The sequence below is a fragment of the Antechinus flavipes genome, chromosome 6, assembly GCF_016432865.1.
Source record: "Antechinus flavipes isolate AdamAnt ecotype Samford, QLD, Australia chromosome 6, AdamAnt_v2, whole genome shotgun sequence".
Taxonomy (NCBI): domain Eukaryota; kingdom Metazoa; phylum Chordata; class Mammalia; order Dasyuromorphia; family Dasyuridae; genus Antechinus; species Antechinus flavipes.
The window spans coordinates 150,896,379-150,917,313 of record NC_067403.1 but is presented as its reverse complement, the minus strand read 5'-3'; positions in this window follow the sequence as shown (position 1 = coordinate 150,917,313).

The following is a 20,935-nucleotide window of genomic DNA, read 5'->3' as shown; positions in this document are numbered from 1 at the left end:
ATTTCTTAGAGTTAATTGTGGTTGTAATGATCTTTGTGAGCTCTGTGTTATTTTCAAAGTTAATAGCCATTTCATAACTTCTGTGACTCAGTTTTCTCATTGACATTTAAAGAGAGTATTGGTTTAGATAGTCCCTGAAGTTCCTCCCAGTTCAGTTTTAGAAAAGAGAATTTGGGCAGGGTGGCTATATTGTACAGTGAATAGAGCACTGGCCCTGAATTCAGGAGGAACTGAGTTCAAATCTAGCCTCAAACACTTAATACTTCCTAACTGTGTGACCCTGGACAAGTCACTTGATCTTAATTGCCTCAAAAAATATATATATATATATTATATATATATATATATATATTAGCAGAAAAGAGAATTTGAACTTCACAGACCAGCCACTTTAGTTAAGGAAATATAATGTGGAAGTGGATAAAGCATGAAATGCTACCATTTTGAAAAGGTCTGGGGTGCAAATTGTCAGCTTTCATTTTTCAACTGGTGCAGCCCACAACCTGGGCTTCCAGTTCTAAAGAGGAATTTGGGGATTGGGGGGAAGGGATGGGAATTCTAACAGTAGCTAGCAACCTACTCCCAACTTCTCCTGCCAATATCAGAGGCAAAAAGCCACATAATTGTTTTCCCCTCTATTCCTCCTTTGGAACACCATTCCCCCTGGCTGACCCCAGAAATATGTGGTTTGGCCAAGTTAAAACACTGCTAATTCACAAAGTTGGTGTTTGTTTTTGTTTTTTAACTAGAGGAGAATCCAAAAATAGAAATTTTGTAGGGAAAAGGGGAAAACTACTCTCTTTTTATGATCTTGAGATGGGGGTCTGGATGGAAGAACAAAGGACTAAACTGGTTGAAATTATTCTTATGATTCATTAAATCAACAAACATTTATTAAATACTTACTGTTTGCCAGACATTGTTCAAAGCCCTAGGCTTCCAAAGAAAGACAAGACAGTGCATGCTCTTAAGGAGTTTACAGGCTGATGAAGGAGATGGCATGTAAACAATTTTGCACAATCAAGATTTATGTGAATAAATTGGAGATAAAGAAATGCCTAATTAAGCAAACTTCTATTTATATCTATATCACGACAGTGTAATAATAAGTATTGAAATCATTAACTTTATATGCAACACAGGGTCTGCTTGTTCTTTTTTTCTCTTCTCTCCATTCTTCAATCCTATCTTTATTGGGGAAATACACAACTTTCCTGAACAATTCTCCTATCCCAGATATATAATTCTGTATAATTCAAGGTGCTGCACGCTCTGAGCAAAGCAGAATGGAATTAGCTCAGAAGAAACACAAGATGTGCAAAGTTAGAGAATCCACCCCAAATGTTGATAGGGACAATTTGTGCCCGACTTGTGGCAGAGCATTCCATGCTCACATTGGTCTAAGCAAACAGAGTTTTATACATTAATTTGACTCTAATTTAGAAATGTCATTTTGGGTCTCTTTGAGAACAAAGGACAGCAACCACAACTTGAACCCTACCTAGTTTCCCAGTGAGAGACTTACCAGGACTTGAGAGCCAGGTTGAGAAAAATTGGAATGTTTTTGTTAAGAATCGTGCTTGCATTCTAGGAATAGAGAACAACCTGATGTTAGTAACGGGATTCACTGAGGAGAGTTTTTTTGGCTGATTCCATGGTAAACTTATCTAAGGTCAGTGGTTGATGGAACTATAACACAACAGAAACACTTCAGAACAGAGGTTGAAATGATATACAGAAAGAACAATGTCTTCTCTTCCCCTCCCCTCCCTCAAACCCTGTTATTTCATTGGTTTGAGGAATAACTGGTGAGAAAATTCCATGTATCATTGCAGCAAGTTTTCTACAACTTATAATCTTAGAAAATTGCTCAAAACCCTACATAGCACAGCAAACAAAATGCCATTGTGAACATAAGTTCCAATAGTGCTTCAGATGTTTAGGACAAGTCATTTATTCTCCCTCAACCAGTTCTTTCATCTGTAAAATGAAGGGGTTGAACTCAATGATCTTTACTGGATTAGCTTCCAATTTGAAATCTATGTTCTATGACTTGTCTAAATATCAGTCATCCAATATATGTCAGAATTAGGACTTAAACACAGGTATCCTTGATTCTGATGCTAGTTATTTATCCTGTAGTCACTTGTTTTTTTCATGGACAGGAGGATGATAGAGGACCATGGTACATTGGGACAGTGCCTACTATTGAGAAATGTTTTCTTTGGCAAAGAGCTAAGGATTGCTCAGGGACCATCCATTAAGATTTGAGGAGAACTGCATGAGAAACACCCTGGAAACTATTCCCCAATAGTTTTGAAGGAAATGAACTGGGAGGTTTCAAAAGAAAAAATGCAACCTATCACCAACCATTTAAAAATATTCATAACAATCAATAAAAGAAATGAAAATTAAAACAACCCTGATTTTTCTCTTCATATATATCAGGTTGGTAAAGATGACAAAAAAAGGAAAATGGCATTAGTTGGTAATGCTGTGGGAGAACATGTGTGTTTTGAGTTCCAAATTTTCCTCTTTCCCTCCCTTTCCTTGCCCCCACAAAGGCAGCAAGCAATCTGATCTGTTTTAATTTACAATCATGTTAAACATATTTTCATATTAGTCATGTTGTAAAAGGAGACTCGGAACGAAAGGGAAAAACAAAAATAAAAAAAAAATTTTAAGTGAAAACAGTAGGCTTCAATATGCATTCAGATCATTGTTCTTTCTCTGGCTGTGTCAGCATTTTCCATCATAAGTCCCTTGGAATTGTCTTGGATCATTGCATTAAAGTATTTTCGTTTTGTTTTGTTGCTATTATTGTTCTTTTCATTTTATTTAAGTCATCATTCAATCTATAGTTTTCCTTGTTCTGTTTATTTTACTTATATCATTTTATATAAATCTTCTCATGATTATCTCATATTTATTAATGTAGTACTGCTTATTTTTTGATATCTTAATCAATGGATATTTATTTTGTTTCCAGTCTTTTACAAAGCAAGTGCTGCTATAAATATTTTATTGTATATGATTCCTTTCTTTTTGTTATTGATCTTCTTGGGATCTATGTCTAGCAGGTAAATCTCTGGGTCAAAAGGTATTAATATTTCAGTCCCTCTCCTCATATAATTCCAGGCTGATTTCCAGAATGTTGAAACCAATTCACAGGTCCACTAATATAATTATGTCTATCCTTCTACATCCCCTCAAACCAACATTGATTTTTTTCCATCTTTTTTGATCTTTACTAATTTGTTGGGGATGAAGTAAAACTTTCATTATTTTGATTACCAGGATTTATTATTATTATCATTTTTTAAAATAACTTTTTATTGACAGAACCCATGTCAGGGTAATTTTTTACAACATTATCCCTTGCACTCACTTCTGTTCCGATTTTTCCCCTATCTCCCTCCCCCCCTCCCCAGATGGCAAGCAGTCCTATACATGTTAAAAAGGTTACAGTATATCTTAGATACAATATATATGTGCAGAACCAAACAGTTTTCTTGTTGCACAGGAAGAGTTGGATTAAGAAGGTATAAATAACCTGGGAAGAAAAACAAAAATGCAAACAATTTATATTCATTTCCCAGTGTTCTTTCTTTAGGTGTAGGTGCTTCTATCCATCCTTGATCAATTGAAACTGAGTTAGATCTCTTTGTCAAAGAAACAGGATTTATTATTGTAGCCAAAACTAGAAATTAAGTGGGAATTCATTAACTGAGGAATGGTTAAACAAATTATGACATACTCCTGTGTACGTATAAATGTATGTACGTATGCATGTATGTATGTCAGTATTTTCTTGAATTACCATTTATTATTATTATTATTATTACTATAGCTTTTTATTTTAAAAATATATGCATGGGTAATTTTTCAACATTGACCCTTGCAAAACCTTCTGTTCCAATTTTCCCCCTCCTCCCCACCCTCTCCCCTTGAATTCCCATTCTTAAAAGTAGAAAAACATAATGGGCAGTTCTCAAACATGTCTGAGACTCTGGGGATTCACTTATTACTCAAATGTCTTTTTATATCTATTGATCACTTCCCTGGATGTTCTCTTTCCAAGTGTTTTGTTGACAAGGATCTGGAATCAAGATAAGTAAGCCCTTCCAGGCATTCTATCAGTCAATAAGGAATTATGTCTCCCACCCATTTCAAGGCAGCATTAAACACAGGGCTCTCTCTATAAAACTTCCCCAGGCTTGTGTAGCAATGAATTATTATATGAATATAATGGAATGTTATTATGCCATATGAACAACACAGAACCAGGAGGGCAATTTTCACAATGACTAAAACAATGTAAAAGAAAACAACTTCAGAATTGAATGCAGTGACAAATTGTGATTGGAGAAGGCAGATGATGAAGCATTTCTTCTACCTCTTTTCACTGACTGATTATTGGTTATAGAGGAAGTCTTTTATTCTAGTAGAGTTGAAATAGTATTGGTAGATTGGTAGAGGATAAGTTGGTGAGTAGAGAAAATGATGAAAAAAAAAAGAGTGTCAATGAAATTTTTTTTTTTAATACACTGGAAAAAAGGAGAAGAAAGTTCAGAAAATACACAAACAATGCAAACTACCATGTTAAATTCAATATACTCTCTAAAAAGGATATATAGCAGAAATTCAGGTAAACATATAAGCTTTTTCTGTTCATTGTTTATTGAAGTGTATAAGTTTGTTATATTAATACTAAAATATATTTCAGTTTTTTTCAATGCAGGGCAATGAGGAACAGTTATATCAAGACAAAAGAGCTTCATGGAACCATATAAGAAAAGCAATGATGAGGCATAGTGCTAATTTCTTTGACCTGAACAGCTGAGAATTATGAGAAGCTACACCTGCTAAGAGCCCTATTTAGCAGAGTACTATAAATACTTAATTATGTAACAGCTATTCATATCCAGAAGTTATTTTCCATGAACTCTTGGCATGAATTATATGTGGAGTTTTAAAATTGTAACTTTGATTTTATTTAGCCTTTTATTCAATTAACAATCATTTACTTTCTCTACTCTCTAATTCTCCTAGGGGAAAAAACATCAAAACCCTAGTAAAAATATACATAATCACATAAAACAAAATTCTGAATTGATGATGTGCAAAATAAATCTTTCATTCAGCAATATGAGACCATCATCCCTTTGCCAAGAGGGAATAGCATGATTTATGATTTATCATTAGTCCTCTAGAGTCATGGCTGATAATAGCATGATCCTATTTATTGTCTTTTCAAATTGTTTTATGTATACATAAAGTATTGCTATTATAAAAATTGTTTTCCTAATTTTGTTCACTTCATTTCATTTGTATCAGTCCATACCCAAATTTCTTTGAAAGTATCCTTTTCATCATTCCTTAATAACTGTACTTCATTATATTCATATACCATAATTTGTTTATCCATTTCCTCAACTGATGGCATTGATTATACAGTTCCTTACTACTATAAAGAAAACTGCTACAAATAATTTTGTACATGCCAGTCTTTTTTCTTTTTCTTAGACCTTTTTGGGGCATAAGCCAATTAGTGCTAAAATTGGGTTAAAGCAGTTTATGGAGTTCGGTGACTTTTGGGGCATGGCTCCAAACTGCTTTCTAAAAGCATTAATACTAATCTATTTATTTAGTGCTATACCAATCAGACTTCCAAGAAAATATTTTAATGATCTAGAAAAAATAACAACAAAATTCATATGGAACAATAAAAAGTCGAGAATCTCAAGGGAATTAATGAAAAAAAAAATCAAATGAAGGTGGCCTAGCTGTACCTGATCTAAAATTATATTATAAAGCAGCAGTCACCAAAACCATTTGGTATTGGCTAAGAAATAGATTAGTTGATCAGTGGAAAAGGTTAGGTTCACAAGACAGAATAGTCAACTATAGCAATCTAGTGTTTGACAAACCCAAAGACCCTAACTTCTGGGATAAGAATTCATTATTTGATAAAAACTGCTGGGATAATTGGAAATTAGTATGGCAGAAATTAGGCAAGGACCCACACTTAACACTATATACCAAGATAAGATCAAAATGGGTCCATGACCTAGGCATAAAGAATGACATTATAAATAAATTAGAGGAACATAGGATAGTTTATCTCTCAGACTTGTGGAGGAGAAAGAAATTTGTGACCCAAGATGAACTAGAGACCATTACTGATCACAGAATAGAAAATTTCGATTACATCAAATTAAAAAGCCTTTGTACAAATAAAACTAATGCAAACAAGATTAGAAGGGAAGCAACAAACTGGGAAAACATCTTCACAGTTAAAGGTTCTGATAAAGGCCTCATTTCCAAAATATATAGAGAACTGACTCAAATTTATAAGAAATCAAGCCATTCTCCAATTGATAAATGGTCAAAGGATATGAACAGACAATTTTCAGAGGATGAAATTGAAACTATTACCACTCATATAAAAGTGTTCCAAATCATTATTGATCAGAGAAATGCAAATTAAGACAACTCTGAGATACCACTACACACCTGTCAGATTGGCTAAGATGACAGGAAAAAATAATGATGAATGTTGGAGGGGATGCGGGAAAACGGGGACACTGATGCATTGTTGGTGGAGTTGTGAACGAATCCAACCATTCTGGAGAGCAATCTGGAATTATGCCCAAAAAGTTATCAAATTGTGCATACCCTTTGATCCAGCAGTGTTTCTATTGGGCTTATATCCCAAAGAGATACTAAAGAAGGGAAAGGGACCTGTATGTGCCAAAATGTTTGTAGCAGCCCTATTTGTAGTGGCTAGAAACTGGAAAATGAATGGATGCCCATCAATTGGAGAATGGCTGGGTAAATTGTGGTATATGAATGTTATGGAATATTATTGTTCTGTAAGAAATGACCAGCAGGATGAATACAGAGAGGCTTGGAGAGACTTACATGAACTGATGCTAAGTGAAATGAGCAGAACCAGGAGATCATTATACACTTCGACAACGATATTGTATGAGGACATATTTTGATGGAAGTGGATTTCTTTGACAAAGAGACCTAACTAAGTTTCAATTGATAAATGACGGACAGAAGTATCTACACCCAAAGAAAGAACACTGGGAAACGAATGTGAACTATCTGCATTTTTGTTTTTTTCCCGGGTTATTTATACCTTCTGAATCCAATTCTCCCTGTGCAACAAGAGAACTGTTTGGTTCTGCAAACATATATTGTATCTAGGATATACTGCAATATATCCAACATATATAGGACTGCTTGCCTTCTAGGGGAGGGGGTGGAGGGAGGGAGGGGAAAAATCAGAACAGAAACGAGTGCAAGGGATAATGTTGTAAAAAAAAAATTACCCTGGCATGGATTCTGTCAATATAAAGTAATTATTAAATAAAAATTTTTTTTTAAAAAAGCATTAATAATGAATTAATGTACAATCTCTCCAACATTTGTTGGATTTTCTTTTTTGATTCTTTTCCTATCTGCTTTCTGTGTGAGCTAGATCCTCAAAGTTGATCTAATTTTCATTTCTCTAGTTATTGGTGAATTGAAACATTTATCCCATTTTGCCTACATCTCCAACTATCAAATGAGGATATAAATGTCGTATCACAGACTTATTATGAAGCTCAAATGAGATAATTTTTGTAAAAAAACTGTACAGTGTCTAGTATACATATTATGGAAATATTGATTTCCTCCTTCCTTGTATCTTCTAATTTGTTCATGAAGTATCCTTTTAATCTTCATTATATATCCATTTAATTTGACATGTTAGTACTAAAACTAATTTCTGTTAGATTGCATTTCAGTTTTCCAAATACCTCTTGTTAAGTGGAGTGTCTTTTCTCCAGGCCTTGGTCTTCAGGCTTTCTCATTATTTCCCCTGAGATTTTTAACTTTTTGTTTCTTTAGATGCATTTTATTATTATAGTTTTTCTAGCTCCATAAAATAATGATTTGGTGATTTAATTGATAAGACAATTAGGTAATAAATTAATTTTGACAGTGTTATAATTTTTATTATATTATCTGCATAAAGAATGCTTCATAATTGTATATAGTGCCTGTTTGTCTGGACAAATGTCCTTTATTTACTTACTTATTATTTACTTATTTACTTTAAATTGAAACTCTCTTTCAGTTACTTCCTCCCAGATTTTATTTGTTTTAAATATGAATTATGATGGTTTTTATAGATTTGATTTATACCCTATAATTTTGTAATTATATCCCATATTATCTCTTCGATAAAGAGAGCTAATTCAGTTTCAGTTGATCAAAGATGGACAGAAGCAGCTACACCCAAAGAAAGAACACTGGGAAATGAATATAAACTGTTTGTATTTTTGTTTTTCTTCCCGGGTTATTTATACCTTCTGAATCCAGTTCTCTCTGTGCAACAAGAAAACTGTTCGGTTCTGCAAACATATATTGTATCCAGGATATACTGTTACCTATTCAACATGTAAAGGACTGCTTGCCATCTGGGGGAGGGGGTGGAGGGAGAGAGGGGAAAAATCGGAACAGAAGTGAATGCAAGGGTTATAAGGCTGTAAAAAATTACCTTGGCATGGGTTCTATCAATAAAAAGTTATTTTAAAAAATTATATCCCATATTATTATATTATAATAATAATTATGTATAATAGTGTAATATTATCTTACATATATTATCCTATAATTTTATAAAAGTTAATATTTCAATTAATTTAAGATGACATTTTCTAAGATATCCTATCATCTGAAAAACTGACCATTTTGTTTCTTCTTTGCTTACGCTTAACCCTTTAGTTTCCTTTTCTTATCTTATTGTAAGAGCTAACATTCATAACAGTTTATCAAATGGTGACAAATGATCATATTTACATTATTCCAATTTTATTGGAAAGGCCTTTAATTTGTTCATTTTATATAATGCTGGTTCTTCAAATATAAAGGAAAAGTCCATTTATTGCTATACTTTTTAGTGCATGAAGTATTCAGGGAAAACTAGCACCTCTAGCATGGTGGTTGAATACTTTTCAGGGTTGTTCATCTACCTTTGGTGACTAACTACCTCTCACCCAGTTCTCACCTTTGGCTCCAAGCTGCTGTAACACAGTAAATATGCCCTAGTAAAATGTCTTGATAATGAGCTAAATCAGGTTAAAGGTAACTGACAAATCTCAAACCTGTTGGGTGAATGTGGTAGGGGTAGGATTGGTGTCTACTAATTTTTCTTCTACCTGTCTCATTTTTTAAAATACTTTTTGAGTTCTTCCACAAAAAACTTTTGCACTTGTAATGCATTCGTATTCTCCGCTGAGGTTTCATATGTAGATATGTTAACATTGTTGTCTTCTGTAGGACTTGAAAACCCTCAGGAATCATTGGATTCTCTGAGACATAAGATTGTTGTAGGACTTGAAAACTCTCAGGAATCATTGGATTCTTTGAGACATAAGATTTGGAAACCCTCAGGAATCATCGGATTCTTTGAGACATAAGACTTGAAAGCCCTCAGAGATCATTGGATTTTCTGAGAAATGATAAGACTGTCACAGGACTTCAAAATCTGCTGGAATCATTGGATTCCCTAACACATAAAAAGACTGTTGCAGGACTTCAAAAACTTGAGGGGATCATTGGATTCCCTGATATGTGAAGCAATGGGCAATAGATTGGTTTTGGACTATCTCTTGGCTGCTGAAGAAGGTGTATATGTGACTGCTGTTTACATACTCTCCTTCTAGGACTTCTGGCAATCTTTTACAACACAATGTTGATTTATATTGTTTGTTATCCTGTCACTTGGGTGTATAATTCATATTTGTTACACCACATCAAGCCTGCACTGACTGTGGGGAGAGTCATCACTAATAGCCTCTGTGTTGTTGCCCACTCCCCTGCCTCCACCCACCAAAATCGTCATTTCCTATACAACACATCAGGACTTGCACAAAAAGTGGACGGGGGCCATTCTTTCTCCAAGCTTATATATTAATAGAATATGGTCCAATTACTATTTAGCCTCATGTGCTTGGGACCTCAGTGCATCAACTCAAGCCTCAACCCCTTACAGTCTTCTTCTGGGTTTGTATTTTGATCTTTGTCACCATAGTAGCTTTCTAGGGTCAAGGTTCTTTTTTAATGTATTTATCATTTTTTTGCCTGTTTTGTGGCTTTTAAAGTTGAGCTCCCCTCCTGGAGCACGGGGGATGCTGTCCCAAGTTTCTTGTACTGGGGACCAGGGGCCTGAGTCAGAAACAGAGGTTTCAGTTGCTGATCTGTGCTGTGGCTAAGAGCTTCCTATTTTACCCAGATACTGGCTGCACTGGGCTGCACTCCTCTTTTAACCAAGTAAGAAAGTCTCCTAAGTTATATTAAGTGGAAGATCGTCTTTCTCTGTCTTTTTGTTGATTCTGTTATTCCAGAATCCACGTAGAGGCTCAATTTAATACTGTTTGTAAGGGAAAGGGGGAAGAGCCCAGGCAATTTCCTGGCTTTTCTCCATCTTGGAGAATGAGGACATCCCCCAATAGAATGAAAGGATGAGAATTAATATGTTTCAGTATCCACAAAGGCAGCTGAAAGCTGTGAAACATTTGGAGTTTGATCAGATTTTGAAGATTCCAAAGTCACCTACTTCATTCTTGGCCATTGCCAATTATCCTGACCTTTGTTCTGTCACTGGACTTGGATGAAATCTGGAAGAGAGAATGAGGCTGACTCTGTGCAACTTTGCCTTATTTAAATCAAATTCATCATGAGTCAAGATATCACCTGATGATGTCATTGGACCACTTTGAAAATGGAGGAAAAACAACAGTATTTTAAACCAAAATGAATGTTATATTTTGTTAATAGCTTTCTCTGCAATATAATATATATATATAATTTTCTATTATATAAATAGAATCATATAATTTTATTATTCTTACTAGTACAATCTATTATTTTCCTAATATTAAACTAATCTTGTATTTCTGGCATAAATATGGCTAGATCCTAGCATGTGACTTTCTTTTTATTTTGAACTTAAGAACTAAAACAAGCATTTCCATAAAAAGTAGACTAGAAAAATAGAAGATTGCTCCTGAAACTGCAAATCTATAAATGTACAATTTGCTATTCCTCTTAAATGTCACCATGTAACTTTTAAAATCTGTTCTGAGACAGCTAGATGGTACAGTGTATAGAGGGATAGACTTGGGATCAGAAAGCCTTATATTAAAATTCTGCCTCAGACATCAAGTAGTCCTGGGACTTTTCTCAGCCTCAATGTTTTCCATGGAATATCAATACTAATAACACCACCTTCACAAAGTTGTTTTGATGATCAAGTGAAATAAACCAAGTAACATACTTTATGAACCATGAAGTGGAACAGAAATGTGAGCTGTTATTTCTGTAGCCCCTTTGACAAAATTTTTATTTGTTTTCAGATATAAGTAAATGAAATTTGTAATAAGAGAATTTCTGGCTTAACTTTTTGTTTTTAGAGAACATTATCTGACTCCATTTTGTTCCTTATTTGCCATTTGTCCCTGTATAATTTCCATATAAATTGCGGGATCAACTGCAAAAGTTGTTTTACTTTGTTTTTCTTTGCTACTCTAATTGTTGCAGGAAAAGTCACTGCTAAAAAGAAAGGACTTCTATCTCTGGGATGTCTTCCTCCTTTATCTAGCCCATTGCCTTTGAATTAATGAAACTAATTATATTAACAAGGGCACATCCTTTGTGGCTAATAATATACATTGTCCTTAACATCCATACTTTATTTCTTTGTATAATAAGCAGCTGTCTATTCCCCCCCCCCCCGACTTTGTTTCACGCACTTATATAAATACAATTGTCTGAATTGTGAAAGACATATAGTCCTACCTACTGTGAGTGGGATATGTTATGTACATGGATTCTGAATGAAAGTCAAACAATAATCTGTGAGTAATAGTACCTGCCCTACTGGAATCCAACTGACTAGTTCCAGTTAAGCAATGCTTTATTTCCTTCTTTCCCTTCTTCCTTCCTTACTTCATTCCCTCTTCCTTCCCTCCTCCCCTTTCTCCTTCATTCCTTTGTTCCTTCCCTCCTTCCTTCTCTCCTTCACTTCATCCTTCCTTCTGTCTCTCGTTCGTTCGTTCGTTCGTTCCTTCCTTCCTTCTTTCCTTCCTTCCTCCTTCCTCCTTTCTTCCCTCTCTCCATCATGCACTTACATGTGAATGCTGTGTCCAAAGGAAAATGAATTTCTTGAAATAGAGCTTTGGTAAAAACAGGTTTTGGTAAGGCTCATTGAGATTCAAAAGGAACTACTTGAGTATAACTTAACCCCAAATCATTCTGGCTCTCACTTCATTTTATAGTTTCAATTCATTTTATAGATGAGGAAATAGGGTTGAGTGTCTTGCCTAAAGTCACACAGCTAATAAGTGTCTGAAACTAGATTTAAGCTCACAAAGATGAATCCTTCTGACTTTAGAGCCAGCACTGCATCCACTGTGTCACCTAGCTATACACTCTCCAAATCATATCTGGATCTTTTGTATTATTCAAATGCCTTGGACAAGGGGGTTATACTAATATTGGTCTAAGTTTATTTTTATTTCCACATGAAATTTGACTGGAGTTTGATTAGTTTTTATAGTTTGTTGGTCACTAGTCTTGAATTTCCTCATTTCTTCCCTATAGAGAACATATTATCTTAGAAGCTGGCATTGATCACATATACATACTAATGCTTATATGCCATATGTGGATTCCAGACAGGGGGACATGATGACAACTCATACTTGGATTTCCTGAGAGAAAGTTCCTGAGTTGGATAGGTAGCTGATGACCCCTCCAATGGGATATTTAGGAAGGATAAAAAGGTCTTACAGTGAAAGTGAGTGCCATTATAAACAGTCATTTATTAATTCTTATTAAGGGCTATGTCTTCTACCTGCTTCCCTTTAACCTTCTTGATGGTGAGGTAAAATGAGAGAGGATTTCCACTAGAGATTGGACCACATTAACTCTTTCAGAGTGAAAGGAGTGTGTTTCCAGAGCAAGGTGTGATGGTGGTGATGATGGGAAAAAGTCAGCTGCAAAATCCTTATGATCAAAGACAAGAGATGATGGAATGAAAACAAGAAATCTTAATTTGAATGAGGAAGGGAAAAATCCCTAGTGAATGTATCTGTATTTAATTCAACTTAGAGAAGCTGGGCACTGTTAAGCACAATCAATGAAATGAAAAATTAGATACCAGTGCATACAGGAATCTTATTTAGTTCAGTGCAATTCATTTCAAGTATTTAAGTGCCTTCCACATGTCAAGCACTTGAAAAAACACCTCTAAGGAAACATTTTACTCTATCAAGTCAAATGCTTTTTCATAATAAAAAATTAACACAATGGAATTTTATATTCTCTTTAATATTTTTCAATCAATCGTGAGATGGTAAAAATGTCAAATCAAATATTGTTTGGAAAAACCTGCTTATTCCTTGCTATAAGAGCTGGGTTCCAATTAGTACAAATAATGAATCCTGTTTAAATGATCATATTACTTGAATTCATACTATTCAAAATTATGACTATGTGCAAAAGATGGTAATTAAATCCAGCCCAATGTAAATATTCAATGAAAATGCTTTAAATTTTTTTATCACTTTATTAATTTAATATAACCATAAAGGACAAGAAACATGTTTCTCATTCTGATTACGAAGAGATAGAATAGTTATAGAAAGAAAAAAATTTAAATTAAAAAAATATTGAATATAGAGACCTAAAAGTAAGCCTACACTGATATGATGAAAATGTAATTATCATTTAAAATATTTTAATTAATAGTTTTTAAATAATAAAGTTAGATGTCTTTTTCTTTAAATCTTTCTGCAGATTCTGTTAAGTATAGCAAACTTCATCTATATCTCAGTGAATTTGCATGTTTACATTCTCACACAATGAAGAAAGTATAATTGTTTGAACTGGAGCATTATCTAAAATCAACAATGCTTTAAATATGATATTGTTGACCTTACAATATTTTTCAACACTTAGACTAAAATGACTTGAAAACTGGTCTTTGAAAATAGCAGTCGCCCTGTGCTTTCTTATTTGACCTCCAAAGAAATAGAAGCGATCCATGATTTTAGCTTCTTGAAATTCAAAGATTTCAAGTACAATAAATAAGCATTGATTTTAATTTAAAATCTTTCTGCTGTATTACCTTTCAATAAAAGTACCAGGTGGCCTGGCTTTCCCCTCAACATGTCACACCATTCCCCACTTCTATATCTGGCAACATGTAGTTACCAATACCTAGGGAGAACTCTACCTTACCTTAATCTCTAAATCCTTTAATTTCTTTTGAGACCACAGTCAGATAGTACTTTTTATAGGAAGCCTTCAGTTCTCTCAGTTTTCAGTGTTCTCCTCTCCCTGAAATTATTTTCCTTATGCTATAATCTTTCAATATGGTATTTCCTAAGTAGTATGCAAACTCTTTGCAATATCACGGAAGCTATTCAGTTCCAGAAAGGGAGTAGTGTCCCACGCTAGTTGAAATAGCAAGCAAGTCATAGTCGGTATAAAAGGGAAAATACCTGAGGGTTTAGGCTTTGTTTACAAGTTTTGAGGTACACACAATACGTAACAAACTGATGTCAAAAGGAAACATAAATATTACATATAATCCAATATAACATAATATCATGTTGGGTATTTAATAAATGTTCATCAGAAGAAATTCAAAATAAATATAAGATTACTATATTTATAGAATTGGTTCCTAATAGAACAATGACATATTGAAACAAAATCTCTAGTGCTATGCCAAAGGTATTTTCAACACATTTATCAATGATTTGGATTAATATGTCTATCAAAACTTGGAAGATTAGTTCATTTGCAAGTAGTAGACCCCATTCTCACTATCACACAATTCATTTAAATGTATTAGGTATCCAAATTAACACTGTGTGAATTGTTTGGGGATTCAAAAAAGTATTTGACTCAGTACAAAGCCCAGTCTCAAAGATTTTCCTTCTGATAGTGTCTCTTGGGGATATGTTAAGATCCTGTGAGAGTCATACAATGATCCAAGATATTTCTGAAGAATTTATGATGAAAGATGCAGCCCATCCCCAGAGAAAGAACTAGTGGAATCTGAGCGCAGATCTGAGACAGTTTTCCTTTTCTTGGTTTTCTTTTTTTTTTCTATTTTTCTTGGATTGTTTTTTTTGGCTGTTTTCTTCCACAGCAGGACTTACATAGAAACGTGTTTTTTCATGACTATATCTGTGTCAAATTGCTTGCCTTCTCAATGCTGGGGGAAGGGAGAGAATTTGGAGCTCAAAATTTGAAGAAAAAAAAAGAATATTAAAATTTTTTTCTACATGTAATTGGAAGAAAAAATATTAAATTGTGAGGAGAAAAGAGCTTATGAGTTTCTTTGGCTGGAGCAAATGCAGAGAGAAGAGTTTGACAAGTTTCTGCTTCTCAAGATGAAGTTGGTGAAAAGTCAGAAATAATGAGGATCTCCATCTTCTATTTTGAAAAATACCTTTGTGCTTCTTGCATCAAGCCTCAGGTTACCACATGCATGTCTCCAAGATTACTCATAAGATTTCGTGGAATAATACACAAAAGGTAAATCAAAGAGATAAAGAATATCTATTGTCTACATTACAACCAAATGAAACCCACTAGGATTAGTTTTCTCCAGGGATGGACTCTGTGTCAAAGGATCATTGCTGTAAAGCTGGAAGCCACAGAGGCTAAGCCCTTCATTTTGAATTAGAGGAAACAGACTGACCTGCTCAAAGTCACACAAGTAACATGTCACAGTGAAGATTTATTCCTATGTGATTCCCAATCTATGATTTTCCCACCTATGCTTTTTGTGACTGGTTTGCAGTTCAAGAGGAGTACCTGGATAGCCCAGTAGAGTGCCAGGACTGGAGTCAGAAAAACCTGAGTTCAAATCCAGCCTCAGTGTCAGATTTTTTTTTTTCCCGTCAGCCCATTTAATTTAATTTTTCTTTTTAGCTTTTTATTTTCAAAATACATGCATTGTTTTCAATATTCACCTTTGCAAAACTTTGTGTCCTGATTTTTTTCTCCCTTCTCCTCACTCCCTCCTTTAGGACAGCACATAATCCAATATATATATTAAACTGCAATTCTTCTATACATATTGTCACTTTTATCATGCTGCACAAGAAAAATCAGATCAAAAAGGGGAAAACGAGAAAGAAAACAAAAAGCAAGCAAACAACAACAAAAAGAGTGAAAATACTATGTTGTGATCCACATTCAGTTCCCACATCACAAGAGCATTGGAATTGTCCTGAATCACTTCATTTTTGAAAATAGCCATATCCATCAGAATTGATCATTGAATAATGTTGTTGTTGTATCCAATGTTTTCCTGGTTTGATGTAATAGGATTGTGTCCCCCTGATTTTTTTTTTTGGTGGAGTGGACCTGTGGTGTAAAAACTCTGAATTTCAACCTCTCTGGGCCTCTGGGAGTATCTCTACCCTCCTACTTGATTCGCAGGGAAAACTCCTACAATAATCCCCTCCTACAATTCATTTGGAGATGTTGACCTGGGACATAATCACCACCCATAATTGACCTGGAAATTAGTCCCTCAATCCATCTGAAGATTGCTCGGTAGTCCTGGGCTATAGAAACCTAAATACAATCAAGACTCTGTATCCCAACCTTTGCTAATTTCCTAACCAGTTACTAGCCCACTGAGACTTCAATGAAAATAAATCCATTTCTGCCCAAAAACCTTGCTTGGAGATTGGGACTATGAACCCCCATCGCTGTTAGAGTATCTCATCCCTCAACAAGTTCGACTCACTTCACTTAGCATCAGTTCATGTAAGTCTCAGCAGGCCTTTCTAAAATCATCCTGCTGATCACTGCTTATAGAAAAATAATATTTTATAACATTCGTATACCATAACTTATTCAGCCATTCTCCAACTGATGGGCATCCACTCAGTTTCTGGCCACTACAAAGAGGGCTGCTATAAACATTTTTGCACATATGGGTCCCTTTCCCGTAAAAAAAAAATTTTGGGGATATAGACCCAGGAGAGACACTTCTGGATCAAAGAGTTTGCATAGCTTGATAGTCCTTTGGGCACAGTTCCATATAGCTCTTTAGGATGATTAGATCAGTTCACAACTCCACTAACCATGTATTAGTGTCACAATTTTTCCACATCCCTTCCAACATTCATCATTAACTTTTCCTGTCATTTTAGCCAATCTGAGAGGTGTGAGTGGTACTTCAGAGTAATCTTAATTTGTACTTCTCTGATCAACAGAAGTTTTTTTAAAAATAAAAGTACTTTTGTAATGCTGGAGAAACTGAGGCAAGATAGAGATCAGAGAGTTCTTAATAATTTATTAAATGGGAGAGATATACTGGGATCAAATGGATCCATGGTTTGGTCCCAGGGCTGAATGAGACTATCGTCTCCAAGAATCGAGCATCCAGCCTGCATCCAACCTGCATCCAGCAGCCAATGAGATATTTATACACAGTAGCTAAATAAAGGCAGGGGGATGGAATCCAAATTCTAGTGAGTGGGAATCTCCAGGCAGGAACTATAAATCCGATTCTGACAGGTTGGGGGGTAGGACCATAAATTCTAACAAACTAGGAGTGAAGAAAATGTCGGACTCCAGATACAGCTGGAGTCCCCCTTTCTGAGTTTATACATGGACAATTTATAACCTTAGAGCAAATAGTCCTGAATTATATCAGTCTTCATGAACCAGAGGTGGGTGGATTGCTAGTAAGGGGATTTAGGCAGAACAATTAAGGAGACCAAGGCAGGACCAAGTAGGGAAACTGAGGCAGAATAATTTAGGGAAACTGAGGCCAAATCATTTAGGGAAATTTAGTCAGGACAATAAAAGAAAACTGTGGCACAACATTTTTCTTAATACTATGTTAAATATATAAATGTAAGATAAAATAAATGTATGTATATATTTATAATTATAAATTTATTATAATAAATTATAAATTAATAAAATTCAATGATAGATTTGTTATAATTATAAATATGTACATATATTTCTTTTATATCATATTTATATATCTACATATTTATTTATACAAGTATATTATTGCCTCAACTGGCAAAAAAGCCTCAAAAGAACAAAAAAAAAAATCTGACAACAGTTAAGATTTACATAGTACTTTAAGCTTAGCAAGACTCTTTATATATATTAACTCGGGATTATCACTACAAAATAGGTAATGTCATTATTCAAATGTTACAGGAGAAGAAATGAGGTTGATAATCCAAGTATCTATGGTAGGATTTAAACTGAGATCTCTCTGACTACAAATCCAGTGATCTATCCATTAGTCTATAAAGCTGCACAGCTAGCCAGGTGGAACACTCTATGTGGTGGGGGCTTCTTCCTCCCCGAGAGAGGAGGATATCTGGGTTTAAACATTCATCTGTGATTCTGGAGCTCAGAAGGGAGGAAGGGTAGAAGGGAGCCATTCATTCAAGCATGTGAGAAAGACACAAAGTTCCCAAGATTAGAGTCCAGAACAAAAGCCAAGTACCTGAAACTTGTCTGACAAGAGCATTATACCAGTTAGGGAGGGGTAAAGGACTTTAATTTTTGGGTACCATACAGAGAATATTTTGCGACTAGATGAAGAGAATTAATTGTGCCCTTGGGAGGGTATTACCCCACTAAACCAGTTTAGAGGCCACTAGCAGCAGAATAGTCAAGTCTCTTGACTAAGGCTCAGAAGTGACTACAGGAGACAAAAACTTAAATCTGTAGGGAAGGGATGGAAGAAGAGTGAGAAGGGGTGGAGGGGAGGAAGGTATCACACTATACTTCACCACATACACACATGCATAAACACACACATTGTAAATTGTTCTTTTGTTTTCTGCTGAGCATCTTTTTACTCATTTTTTTTCCCTTTTCATCCCTCCCTCCTCAAGCAGGCTGTAGTTAAGAAAGGACATTATATATTATATATATACACATATATATGTGTGTATATATATATATATATATATATATATATATAGAGAGAGAGAGAGAGAGAGAGAGAGAGAGAGAGAGAGAGAGAGAGAGAGAGAGATACAGGTACATAGATATAGATAGATAGATATAACCATACACACACACACTTATTTCCCTTTCATCTCCCAACCATCCCCAAGCAAGTTAAAGTTAAGAGATATATTTATGTAGATATATACATACATATACACACTCATCCACATACCTACCCCACATACACATATGTCTTTCCTATGCTTGCTAACTTTCATTAAATTCTCCTCCATAATTTGGCTTACAATTACTTAACCTTCCCTCACCCAGAGATCCCTCCTTTGCCTTCTTCCCTCACCCTTTGCTTCCCCATCCACCTGTCCCTCCCTGCTTCCTTCTGAATAAATAAAGGAACTTCTCAACTCACTCTCACCTAAAACTTTGTATGGACAGTATGAGAATTGCAGGGAAAGGCAAGTTGTGTGCCAGTTATTCATAATATATTTTGTGTACCTCGTCAGGCTCTGGAATAGGACATACTTGGCACCTAGGGTGGATGACACGGTGGCTACAGCTCTGGGCTTAGAGCCAAAAAGACCGAAGTTCAAATTCAGCTTCCAATCCTTACTGGCTGTGTGCTTCCTAAGTCTTTGTTTGCCTGTTTCCTCACTTCTAAAATGGGGATAATAATCGCACCTGCCTTTCAGGATTATCGTGAGGATCAAATGAGAGACTATTTGTAAAGTGACAAGCACAGACAGTAAACATCATAAATCTTTAATCACCATTCATCATTCTATTTTCATAGTAAAATGGAGTTATCGTGTTCATTCATTAGATTTTATGAAGAGAAGGAAAATAGGGCTATTGTGCCATTGTTCAATTGTATCCAACTCTTCATGACCCCACTTGGGATTTTCTTAAGAAAGATATTGGAATGGCTTGCAATTTCCATTTCTAGCTCATTTTACAGATGAGAAAACTCAGGCAAACAGGGTAAAGTGACTTTTCCAGGTTCACACAGCTGGTAAATAAGTGTCTGAGGCTGGCTCCTGATTCCAGAACCAGCACATATTCTAGTGTACATCTTGCTGTCCCCTAACAAGAGTGGAAATTTGGTAAATGACCCCAGATGAGAGGTTGCATAGGCATATATATAGGATATATAGATAAGGGCTTCCTTAGAATGTTATCCCCTAGAAAATAAAGATTATATCACTTTTGCCTTGTTATCTCCTAGAACTTAGAAGAGTATCTCACCTGGAGTAGGCACTCAATAACTTGTGATTGAATGAGGGCCATTTCAATAGTAAAGACATGATGCAGGCAATCTAGGATTGTTGTTAAGGACTGAATGTAATAATGTACATAATAACACTTGTGTAACCGACATAGTGCCAGACACATCTGAAGTAATCTTTTACTTTGGAGTTGCAAAGAATGCGTCAGAATAATCAAATAAATATTCCCAGACGTGAAGGGAAAAGAAAGGCTGCAGCAGGAAGTTAAACTTTCCTGTGCAGAATTTCCTCTTTGGGTTTTTTGAATAGCTCTAATTTTTGTTTTTCATTCATGGTAGACTCTATGACTCCATTTGGGGTTTCCTTAGCAAAATTTTCCTTCTGTAGCTCATTTTTGCTAGTGAGGAAACTGAGGCAAACAGGGTAAAGTGACTTGCCCAGGATCACACTGCTAGTCAATGTCTGAAGCCAGATATGAACTCAAGAAGAATCTCTTAAAGATTAAGCCCCATACACTATCCACTTTGCCACCAAGCTACCTTAGTTACTTTGATCCCATTTAATATCTCTCTTCCCAGACAGATAGAACACTGAGTCTGGAGTCAGGAAGACCTAATTCAAATCTAATCTTAGATCCTTCCTAGCTGAAAGACCCAGTCAAGTGACCTAAC